This window comes from Dipteris shenzhenensis, chromosome 28 (assembly GCF_047967505.1).
Source record: "Dipteris shenzhenensis isolate YYH24624 ecotype China chromosome 28, Dip_SZ_1.0, whole genome shotgun sequence".
NCBI classification, from domain to species: Eukaryota; Viridiplantae; Streptophyta; class Polypodiopsida; order Gleicheniales; family Dipteridaceae; genus Dipteris; species Dipteris shenzhenensis.
Window position 1 is genome coordinate 20,009,100 of NC_141623.1, and position 10,886 is coordinate 20,019,985.

Genomic DNA, 10,886 nt, shown 5'->3' on the forward strand with positions numbered 1-10,886 from the left:
CAGCTAACAATCGATCGTGACAATCGTCGAGACACTCTGATTCAAATGGCGATGGTACCTATCATTCGCTGGTAAAGCTATCCACGTAAATGAGTCGATACGATAACACTGCAAAACTCGAGGTGATAATATCCAGTTCTTTGTCTATTCTGAAAATTCTTCTGCGACTGCGACAATCTGTGCTACTAATTCAGAGATCGATGAGGAGTCAAACGTGTTCGACGAGGGAATGGGAGAGTGGCTGCAAGTACGAAATACAATCGCCGATGATCAAAAGAAAATGCAACGATTGTGAGCGTAGTTACTGGCTGCGATAATATATGTTTTGCGATAATATATTGTGGGATAATGGCGGGGCTGGTCATGCGAGAGTTCACGATTTGTATGTGGGATAAATGGCGGAGGTCAATTGGGCTGTTTTTTTTTTTCCCTTTTTTTTTTCCTTTTCTGGGTAGTCGCCGTTGCAAAAATCGTGCGGTGCGTTTATTTTGGTCCCCCTTTTTTTCGGCTTTTCAAACCTTTTGAGACGTTGCAACTTTTTAAAGTCCACTCCCCTCGGACCCCTCACCCTTCAATATTAGGCCCCCCCCCCCCCCCACCATCACTTTTATTCATGTATTAGTCTTAGGAGGGTCCATGGCTCGAAATATTAAGCCTTTGAGAAGATTCTACATCGCGAAGGTTTGGCGTCGGCATTATATGAGAGTGAGAGAGAGCCAAGGAGTTGAGAGGAGGGAGAGGGGAGAGAGAGGGAGCAGGGAAGGGGGGGAGCTGAGAGGAGGGAGAGGGGAGAGTGTGAGAGAGGGAGCAGGGAGGGGGGCAAAAGGAGAGCAACACAGGGAGAGGAAAGGCACAAGGAGAGCTCTCGATTAGCATAGCTTAATCAAGTAGCAAAATAATAGGAGAGTAGAACGTAGTTTAATAATAGGAGAGTAGAACGTAGTTTGCACACTACCGTATGAACACACTCTTTGTAAGTGGCCACTTGTTATTGGATGCAACAGAGTAGGTTGTCACCTGCTGCTGTAGGAACATTCAAGGCATTGGCACCTAGTATTATAGGCAAATGGCAAGGCGCAATTGGTTGGAAGCGAAATGGCGCTCCTATGCTCAAATCTGCACCTTCAAAAGTCGAGGTGCCGGTTGGAGCACCAATGTCACAGTGGAGCTACACTCGTCAAATATATTCAAGAATGTGAACCAAGCAAAGCATAATTAGTGGTGCATTTTTGCTATCGTGTGCACTGGGCCTTAGAGAGCATTCGACGCATTTTTAGGTTGAGACATAGTACAAATGTGGGAACAACATCTATTGGGCATCTTGTTAAGGTTCTTAGAGATGGAAGAAAATACTTGCTTTCAATTGCTCAGGATGAAGCTACAAATGCGGACATCTACTTTCAAGGCTCACATGGCCAAAAACCTCCATATTAGCCGTGAAAATAGGAGCTCCTTAATACCTACAAATTTATTAGGAATCATCACAAATTAGCAAAGATTTTCCCCTGGTTTTTCGTGTCAGATGAGACTACCACCCACACGGGAATGCTATATTAGAGGACATTCCCATGATGTTGAGTTTAATTTTAGCCTGGAAGATAGGAGAGAGCATGGAAACTAAACAAACTCTTTGATCTAGGAATTTATTTTGAGTTGCATTAGAGGTGAAACTCCTTGTGTTATTTGGTTGCAATCACTACTACACACAGGCCCTATTCCGACGTTTAAGTACCAATGTTTAGCGCGCGTGGGACGCTAATCGTCGGTAATCAAAGCGAGGTTTGTTAAGTGTCTCTATATAGCGACTTTAGATAAGCATCGCTATATAGCGATGTTTAACAAGCGTCGCTAATATAGCGACGCTTATTAAAATTGTAAATGGTCGTTATATAGCGACACTGAGACAGTTTCCTATAGCGACGTTTTATAGAGTGTTTTTTTCCATATTGACCTTGAAAGATATAGCGACGCTTATTAGAATTGTAAATGGTCGTTATATAGTGACACTGAGACAGTTTCCTATAGCGACGTTTTATAGAGTGTTTTTTTCCATATTGACCTTGAAAGATAGTTTTTTCCAATGATAATTTTTTTTCCCTTTTCATACATGTTTGATCCTTTGAGAGAATAAAAGTACAAGAGCATGTACATCAAGCCTTTGAAGCTCATATATATATTCATGTCCAAGTTTGAGATGAAAAAAACCAATGAAGAGCATTTGCATCAACGGCTTCATCCTGAGCCAAGTCTAACGCACCAAACAAGTCTATCTCTATCTCTATCTCTATCTCTATACCAAGTTAATCTCCTATATCATCATTGTACTCTAGCATCGTACGTTCACCTAAGAGTACTTGATCATCTTCTTCAATAAAGTGTGGTGATTCTTGATGATGATCATCTTCTTCCTCAAAATCGTGATCTCCATCTTCCTCTCGTACGATGTCATTATGCACATCTTTCCCCTTGGCTCATATTGTGATCTTCATCTTCTTCAATAAATGGATCCATCTGGATCAATTGGATTCGGCATTGGTAGTGGCATCTCCATATCAACATCTCTATCTTCAAAAATTTACTTACTTCGTGGTGCAACTTGGATCACGTACCACCATCTTGGATTAGAACGATCTAGATGAAAAACCACCTATATTGAAGATGGGTGCCAAATGCCATCAATTATATATATGAAATTATGCTTAAGTACATGTATCAATGGATCTTTAACAACGAAAGCTTCGATTAATTTAATCATTAGTATGCACCTGCTCACAATGCTTGAGAAGAACAAAAGTATCACTTTCCTCGGTCCAAAGTTTGGTGAAGTCTATTGCAAAGAAAGTGCTACTGTCTTTTCTCACTGTTGCATGGGGACCGTTGTAAATAGTTCTAAACTATTTTACATCAAGAATGAAAATACTAAATCGTCTGGAATCAATTTCACAGATTTCGTGTATGGTTCTATAATAATCCAACTCTGAGGAGAGAAGATTGGTATCCGAAGCACTTGCTTGGCTATCTTGTGTGAAGTTAGCCATGACTCCACAATCATACGTGACTCTCTTTGAATCGATGCATTCCACGTGAAAATGTCATGGACATATGACCGTAATGCACTGTACTTTTTGTACTGCAAAAGAGCATCATTAAAACAATGAAGATGCATATATTTTATTGCGTATATTGCCACAAATAATTACTTAATTACGTCAAGAGGTAAGAAACTTACATGCATCATACATCCAGATTATAACTCTCGCTCGTGCTCGTTTATTGTCTCTCCATCGCGTTCGGCTTTACGTAGAGCCAGTTGTAGCCAATCAAGTGACATGTGAGTGGGGAGAAGGGTGAGATCCCGTGGATATGGTTGCAATCGCCTGTACATTCTCTGAATCTCGTCCTTGCATTTATTCTTTCTGCTTTGGTCGCTTCATATCTCTCAATCCACTTCTGCATCTCCTTGTTATTGAGGATACAAAACTTATTGAATTTCTCCATTTGCTCTTTGCTCATCTTTCTTTCAATCCCTTTTCCTTGGGGAACCTCGCCAACGAATGCAATCATCATCCTTGTTATGCCAAGCTTGTGGCATATCAGGATCCATGGATGCAAGAAACTCCGTGATATATACTAATGACTCTTGCACAAGCCATCCCTCTACCATGCTTGCTTCTGGTCTTGCTCTTTGTCTTACAAATCCCTTCAAAGTTTTCATAAACTGCTCGAGAAGAAACATCCACCGACTATGAGCGGTACCTGCAATGGCCACCTCATCAACTATGTGCACAAGCAAGTGTACTTGAGTTGTCATAATGCTCGAGGGAAAGTGCTTCTCAAGCAAGCATATGGCTTCGATGGATTCCATCCTAGCCTTCTCAATGCTCGATATGGAGATCTCTTTTTGAGATATCCACCTAGTTCACATGCCCATGTAAGATATATTCATAATCAGTCTACATATTATTCAGCTTAAATTGAAGAAAATGCAATCAATGCGATTTGATAGTAAGCATACCTCATAATACCACTAATCTTGAATATAGCATTTCTAACATCTTCTTGTAAGCACCCTTTTATTGTAATTGGGAGGATGAACTATCAAAGTAACAAAGAAGTCATGTCAATAGTATAACATAATCATAATTACACTAACGCATCACGATTATCGGTACACTAATCCTACAGCTTAGAATACCTGTAAGACCTTGTGCCAATCATGGGACTTGAGCCCACTAAGTTTATTATCCTTTGAAAATGCTTCTTTCAAGCAATGCATGTACCCTGTGGGTGTTTGAAAAGAGGCAATGTCCACCTTGACCACTGCGTCCTCTCTCGTGGAGAGGATCCATGTTGCTTCAGGAGGATAACTTTTCCCGAAGCACACACTTGGGGCCACAAATGAGACATCCTATTCATAGCATGCAAGTCTTCTCGCACTCCTCTCGAGTCTTTGGAACCAACCAAGTGTGCCCAAATAGTAGCCCCCACATTCTTGAAGAGATGCATGGGATCCAAGAGATGATTGATTTGTAACTGACCCCAATAATCCAGCTCGTGAAAGATCGATAGCCTCTTCATACCATGAGGAGGTTCCTCTCCATTTGCCCTCCAAGCCTGAATCCAGTCACTTGCCTTCAAATATGGTGGTGGTGGATCAAGCTGACCTCCACGCGCGAGATGGTTTAGCGGAAGGTATCGAGCACGACCTTAATAAACATTTTTCCTCATATGTTTGGAGTATCGTGCAAGCGATTTCAAATGCGGTCCACAAATAGGACAAGCATGGCACCCACTTGTAATAAGTCTTGCATGCGTGCATGAATGTGTTAGTATAAGACATGCGTGCGAAAGAGAGTCATAAAAGCATAATCCTATATTATACATGTAAAGACACAACCACATACCTATGCACTCTCCATATCGTGGGTAGTCATGCATGGTCATCTGTAACTCCTCTATCAAAGGTGCCATGTACACGTCCATATTTTTGGCCTTGTACTTCCCTGGCACAAGTAGTGCAAGCATGAGGTGTCTCTTCTTTATTGTTAGCCATGGTGGGGTATTGTAATTCACCAAGACTATGGGCCATGTCGACCAAGATGTCGAGCGTAACCCGAAAGGATTCACGCCGTCCATGGCGAGCCCAAGATGTAAGTTGCGTGGCTCCCTCGTAAAGTCCGGCCATTGATTGTCTATGTGCTTCCAAGCTGCACAATCTGTGGGAATCCTCAATGTGTCATCAGTGGACCGATGAGATGCATGCCAAGTCATCAACTCCGCTATGGATTTGCATTGGAACATGTGCTATATTCTTGCAATGATGGGAAAGTGTCTCAAGACCTTTACCGGTATCTGCTCACCCTGCAAGTCATCTCTATATCATTGTTCGCCACACTTTGGACAACTAGCCAAATCTCCATGCTCAAGACAAAAGAGAATACAGTCATTACGACAACCATGGATGGTATCATAATCCAGACCCACCATTGTTAGCATCTTCTTTGCTTTATCTCTTAATGTGGGCATGGTATTTGGTGCAGGCAACATCTTCTGGAGCAACCTATCACAATTCAAACATACATAGGCTTCGAATAATGATGATTCTGAAACATACATGATGATTCTCAAAACAAACAATATCCAAATAATGAGTCAAATTAATGCGGGAGCTAACCTCATTAAGGCCGAGACACTTGTATCTGACCACCCATACTTTGCTTGCAGATTCAAGATTGAGAGAGATGTCTGCAGTTTAGACATCCTAGCACCCTCATACAACTGTGTTGATTGCATCTCTTGCATATTGACCTCAGACTCTGACATCACGTGTACATGTGATGTAGTGCCCCTAAAAATAGAATCCATCATGTCTACCATACCCTCATCATGATCTGACACATCCGGGAGACTACAGGCTTGCTCAAATTGTGAAGGTATATGTGCACCCTCACCACCCTCCTCATCCTGTCTCAAGATTTTATGTAAATATAAGATCTTGTCTCAAGGTTTCGTGTCATAATGGTATCCAATATTAATCACGAACTCAAATAGCATTGACTTACCGATGATCCATCACCACGTGCAACACCAATGGTGGGTACTAGTTCGGGCTCCTCCCCATACATCCGTAAGTGGTGCATGACAATACGACGTTGATGTCGTACTTCTCGCTTGCAATGAGTGCAATGACAATACAACGTCTCCGTAAGCCACTCTGCGCTCCAGGGCATTGGCGCATCATTTGACGAGCTTTCACTCATCCCTTCCATTTGCACACTTCCAAAATCACAACATGAATTGCAAGGAAATCTATTAAGATTCAAAAACATAGCCACCCATGAGCTCACGTTCTCTCTTTTAACAGAAAGTGCCCTAAACTGTCGCTATATAGCGATGTTTTACTTGAACCGTCGCTATATAGCGACGTTTTGCCCTGTTCCGTCGCTATATAGCAACACTTTTAGGATATAAACGTCGCTATATAGCGACTAACTGGCGTCGCTATTTAGCGACGATGGGGGCTTAAACCCGAAACCTCGCGTGATGTCGACTTTCACAAGTCTATTCCGAGAAGAGCGAAATCTCTCCTCCCACCTTATATTCGACGACCTCACTTTCCTCCTCTCTATTCCCTACTCCTGAACCCTACCCAGCCCCTCTCCCAACACTTATGCTCCCTCTTCACCCTTCTCCCTATCTGCTTATGTGAAAGGAAGTTTTTTAAGAAGGTGAGTCTCTTTAAGCAATGTAGGTCCATTTTTTGTGAGATTTCATTTTGTTGAAGCATGTTTCTCCTTGTATTGCTAAGGTATGTGCTAATTTTCATGCTTGATTTTTAGAGGTTAAGGACAAAAAACGAGATTTGGTGAAAGAAAGAAGACTCACCTCTTCTCTTTTTGGTATTTCTATTCCTCCTCTTTCTCCTTGTTTATAGGCTTATGCTTTCTCCTTGTTTGTAGGATTATGCTTGTCTCCTCCCTCTAACTAGTTATCTGAAAAATGGCATGTTTTCTCTCTTTTGTAGGGCCAGTCCACGAAACCCCGAGCGAGACTTTTCTAGGTAAGACAGTGCTTCCTTTTTTTTCCTTTTGTTATTTTTGTTATTTGCATTGGCCTACAGCTAGCATGTTAAGTGCTAGCTGCAGTGATGGGCGTAGGAACCCTCTCCCCTCTCTTCCCTTATTCCCTCTTCTTCCCCTCTTTTCCTCTTTTCCTCTCTCTTTTCCCCCCTCTTTCCCTCATATGCTCATGCATAAGCATAAGCATAATCTTTCTCTCTTTTTCTCTTATGCATATGCTTTTCCTTCTCTTATGCTTATGCTTTTTCCCCCTCTTCTTTTTCCCTTCTTTAAATCTCTTTTCCCCTCTTCCTTCTCTCATTTTTCACTGTCTTTTTTCCTCTCTTTCAATCTCTTTTCATAAGCATATGTATTTGCCTATGCTTATGCTTATGCTTATGCATGAGCATACGCTCATATGCTCATGCATAAGTACAAGCTTATGCTTTCTCTCTTTTTCTCTTATGTTCTTTCTTTTTCTCTTATGCTTATGCTCTTTTCCCCTCTTCTTTTTCCTCTCGTTCAATCTCTTTTCCCCTCTTCTTTTTCCTCTCTTTCAAATTTTTTCCCCCTCTTTCAAACATATGCTTTCTCTCTTTTTCGTATATGCATATGTTTTTTCTTCTTTTATGCTTATGCTTATGCATGAGCATATGTCTCCTTCTTCTTCTCCTTCCCTTCCCTTCTTTTTTTCTCTCTTTTTCTCTTTTTTTCATAAGCCTATGCCTATGCTTATGCTTATGCTTATGCATGAGCATATGCTCATATGCTTATGCATAAGCATAAGCATAAGATTTCTCTCTTTTTCTCTGATGCATATGCTTTCTCTCTCCTTCTCCTTCTCCTTCTCCTTCCCTTCTCCTTCTCCTTCTCGTTCTCTTCTCTTCTTTTTTCCTCTCTTTTTTACTTCTTTTCATAAGCATATGTCTATGCCTATGCTTTTGCTTATGCTTATGCATGAGCATATGCTCATATGCTTATGCATAAGCATATGCTTTCTCTCTTTTTCTCTTATGCATATGCTTATGCTCTTTTTCCCTCTTCCTTCTCTTATGCTTATGCTCTTTTTCCCTCTTCTTTTTCCCCTCTTTGAATCTCTTTTCCCCTCTTCCTTCTCTTCTTTTCGCCTCTTCTTTTTCCCCTCTTTCAAACATATGCTTTCTCTCTTTTTCTCTTATGCATATATATATGTTTTTTCCTTCTCTTATGCATATGCTTTTTGCTTCTTACCTGCTCTTGTTTTTTATTTTTTGTTTTCGTGTTTGTGTCTACGTTTGTCCAATATCTCCAAATTAGACATGCGATCATGTTGCACGTCCGACGAGTATGAAAACCCTCGTAGGAGGAGACATCATGATCTCTATTCTCCAGAGGACTTTGATTCCCCTCAGGCGACACCTCAGGGGCCTACCCCTGCGACTACCCCTGGCCCGACTCCTCTCGGATGTAGCACTATGACTACCCATCGAGGAACTTCTTTGCTAGTAGCCCATGGCTTTGTTGGGAGTCTCGACGAGTTTGTCACACAGATGACCGATGCGGAGGCAGTGAGATTCTTCTCTCTGTTATCCCATAGGACCTCAGTAAATCCCTCTCCTACACCGATAGCTGGACCTACTGTCCAGCCATCCCCTCTAGCCCCTTTAACTGAGGGGTCATCACGTGGGCGTGCCCATTGTAAGGGAAGGAAGAGTAGGAGGGGTCGCTTAGGTTGTGCTGACTAGAGAGATGTAGACGAGTCAACACACTCACATCACAAGTCTCCACTTGGTCCCGAGACCCAGTACCAGTCAGGTCCCTTGCCCTCTCCTACTCCCACTGCTACTTCTCGCTTCGAAAGCGCTCGCAGTAACACCACTCGCTCTGACTCTGCCACTACCATGAATCCTCCTTACCTGATCAAGGACATGTCCTATCAAATCACGACTACTAGAGAGATAATAGAAGATAAAAAGGGCAAAGCAGTGATGGCCACCATGAGGCGGTTGATGAGCCACCACTTCAAAAGCGGCATAGCTACTGATTGGCGGTACCAAGATGACCAAAAGGAGTAGGCAGTCATCGATGAATTGAAAAGACAATACCCTAACCCCCCAAATTGAGAGTTCAATGAGAATTATATGCGAGAGTGCATGGGTTTGGTCTTGAAGCATTGTAGGTCAACCTTGCATACTTCCATCGCAAAGGGGAGGGCTAAACCCAGCTGGGCAGACAAAGCTGATTGGAAGTTTTTCAAGAAGCAGAATAGGAACCATCTCGAAATGTTTGAGGGTTAGAGGAGGGTTGTGAGGAGACGGCTGGACTCATAGGTACTTCGCACTTTGGTGCAGGCGAACGGCTGGAGTTCGAGGCAACCGTGGTAAGTCTACTTCTTCTCATTTAATGTATTGTTCTATTTGTTTTACTACATATTGCATGAACTTTATCTAACTCTTGTAAATTGGACCCATAGCAAGCTGCGATGGGTCGCCTTCCTACATACACAGAGACGAGATTCACATTTTGTGTAGAAACAAAGTCGTGGTTTATTGAGCAGGAGGCACTGGGAGTAATGGGTTGAGGTGGCTGCTCGCATGGTATAAGTCTACTCCTACTTGTAATCTCACTTTTTAAACTATTTTATTCTTTAAGTTTCAATCTAATTTTCAATTAATATGGTTTCACTCTTAGAATCAAAGCTTGAACGTCCCATTAGTGGAGGTGAGCAGTGATGATGAGGGATTAGGCTTACATGACTTCGATGAGGGCTAGGAATTAGGCGCAGCTCATGAGGGCCAGGGATTAGGCGCAGCTCATGAGGGCCAAGGATCAGGCCAGTAGAACGAGGATGAGGACGATGATGACGATTCGGATGAGCAGTAGTAGTAATAGTTTGCATATACTTCGCTATGTATATGCTTTTGTATATCGGCTCGTTTGAGCAATTTTGTATCACCCTTTTCGAAAGGGTAATTTTGTAACAAACAATGTTGTATATCTTCGACATGTATATGCTTCTATCGCTCGGTTCATTTGAGCAATTTTGTATCACCCTTTCCACAAGGGAAATTTTGTAATAAAAAACATTCTTTTATAATTACTAAGTAAAAAACATTAGTGGGGTAAAACAAGGCTTGCTGTGGCCCTGTTTAGTAGCCCCACTAATGTTTTTTTAAAGCTTCTATTAATCGTCGCTATATAGAAACTTTTACCAGTGTCGCTATATAGCGATGATTAACAATGTTGCTATATAGCAACGTTTACCAGCGTCGCTATATAGTGACCGTTCTTTTCTGATGCTTATCGCGACGTAAATAACGACCTTTGCGCTCGTTAAAAAAAAACTTTTCAGTGTAAAAAAGATCAGTATTTTCATCAAGAAAGGACCTGTGTCTTGTAGTGAATGTCTCAAAACCAGACGAAACCTACTTTCACACTTATTGTGCTCAAATTTTGTGATGTTGATGGGACGTCCTCAAAGTATGGCAAAAACGTTGGAACATACATTTTAAGCTCATTGAGAATTCCTGGACGTCAAACTCGGTATGGTAGGAATGTCCTTTTAGAGGGCATTCCCACGATGCCCAACTCAAATCTAAAAGCTATATTTTTGCAAAGGCTAGAGCTCTCAATTGAACCAATAGACCGAAACACAGTAAATGATAAATTGTACTAATCAAGACCATTTACAATTTGACCATTTGAGCTGTTGAGCTTCTATCTAAATCTAGAGACATGCTTGATTTGAATAAACCTCTTCTATGGTTGTGGACTCCATATATACCTACCCATCTTAATGTTAAAATATATTAAAATTTAACTATTTGATCAACTCTGTATTAAAAAAAA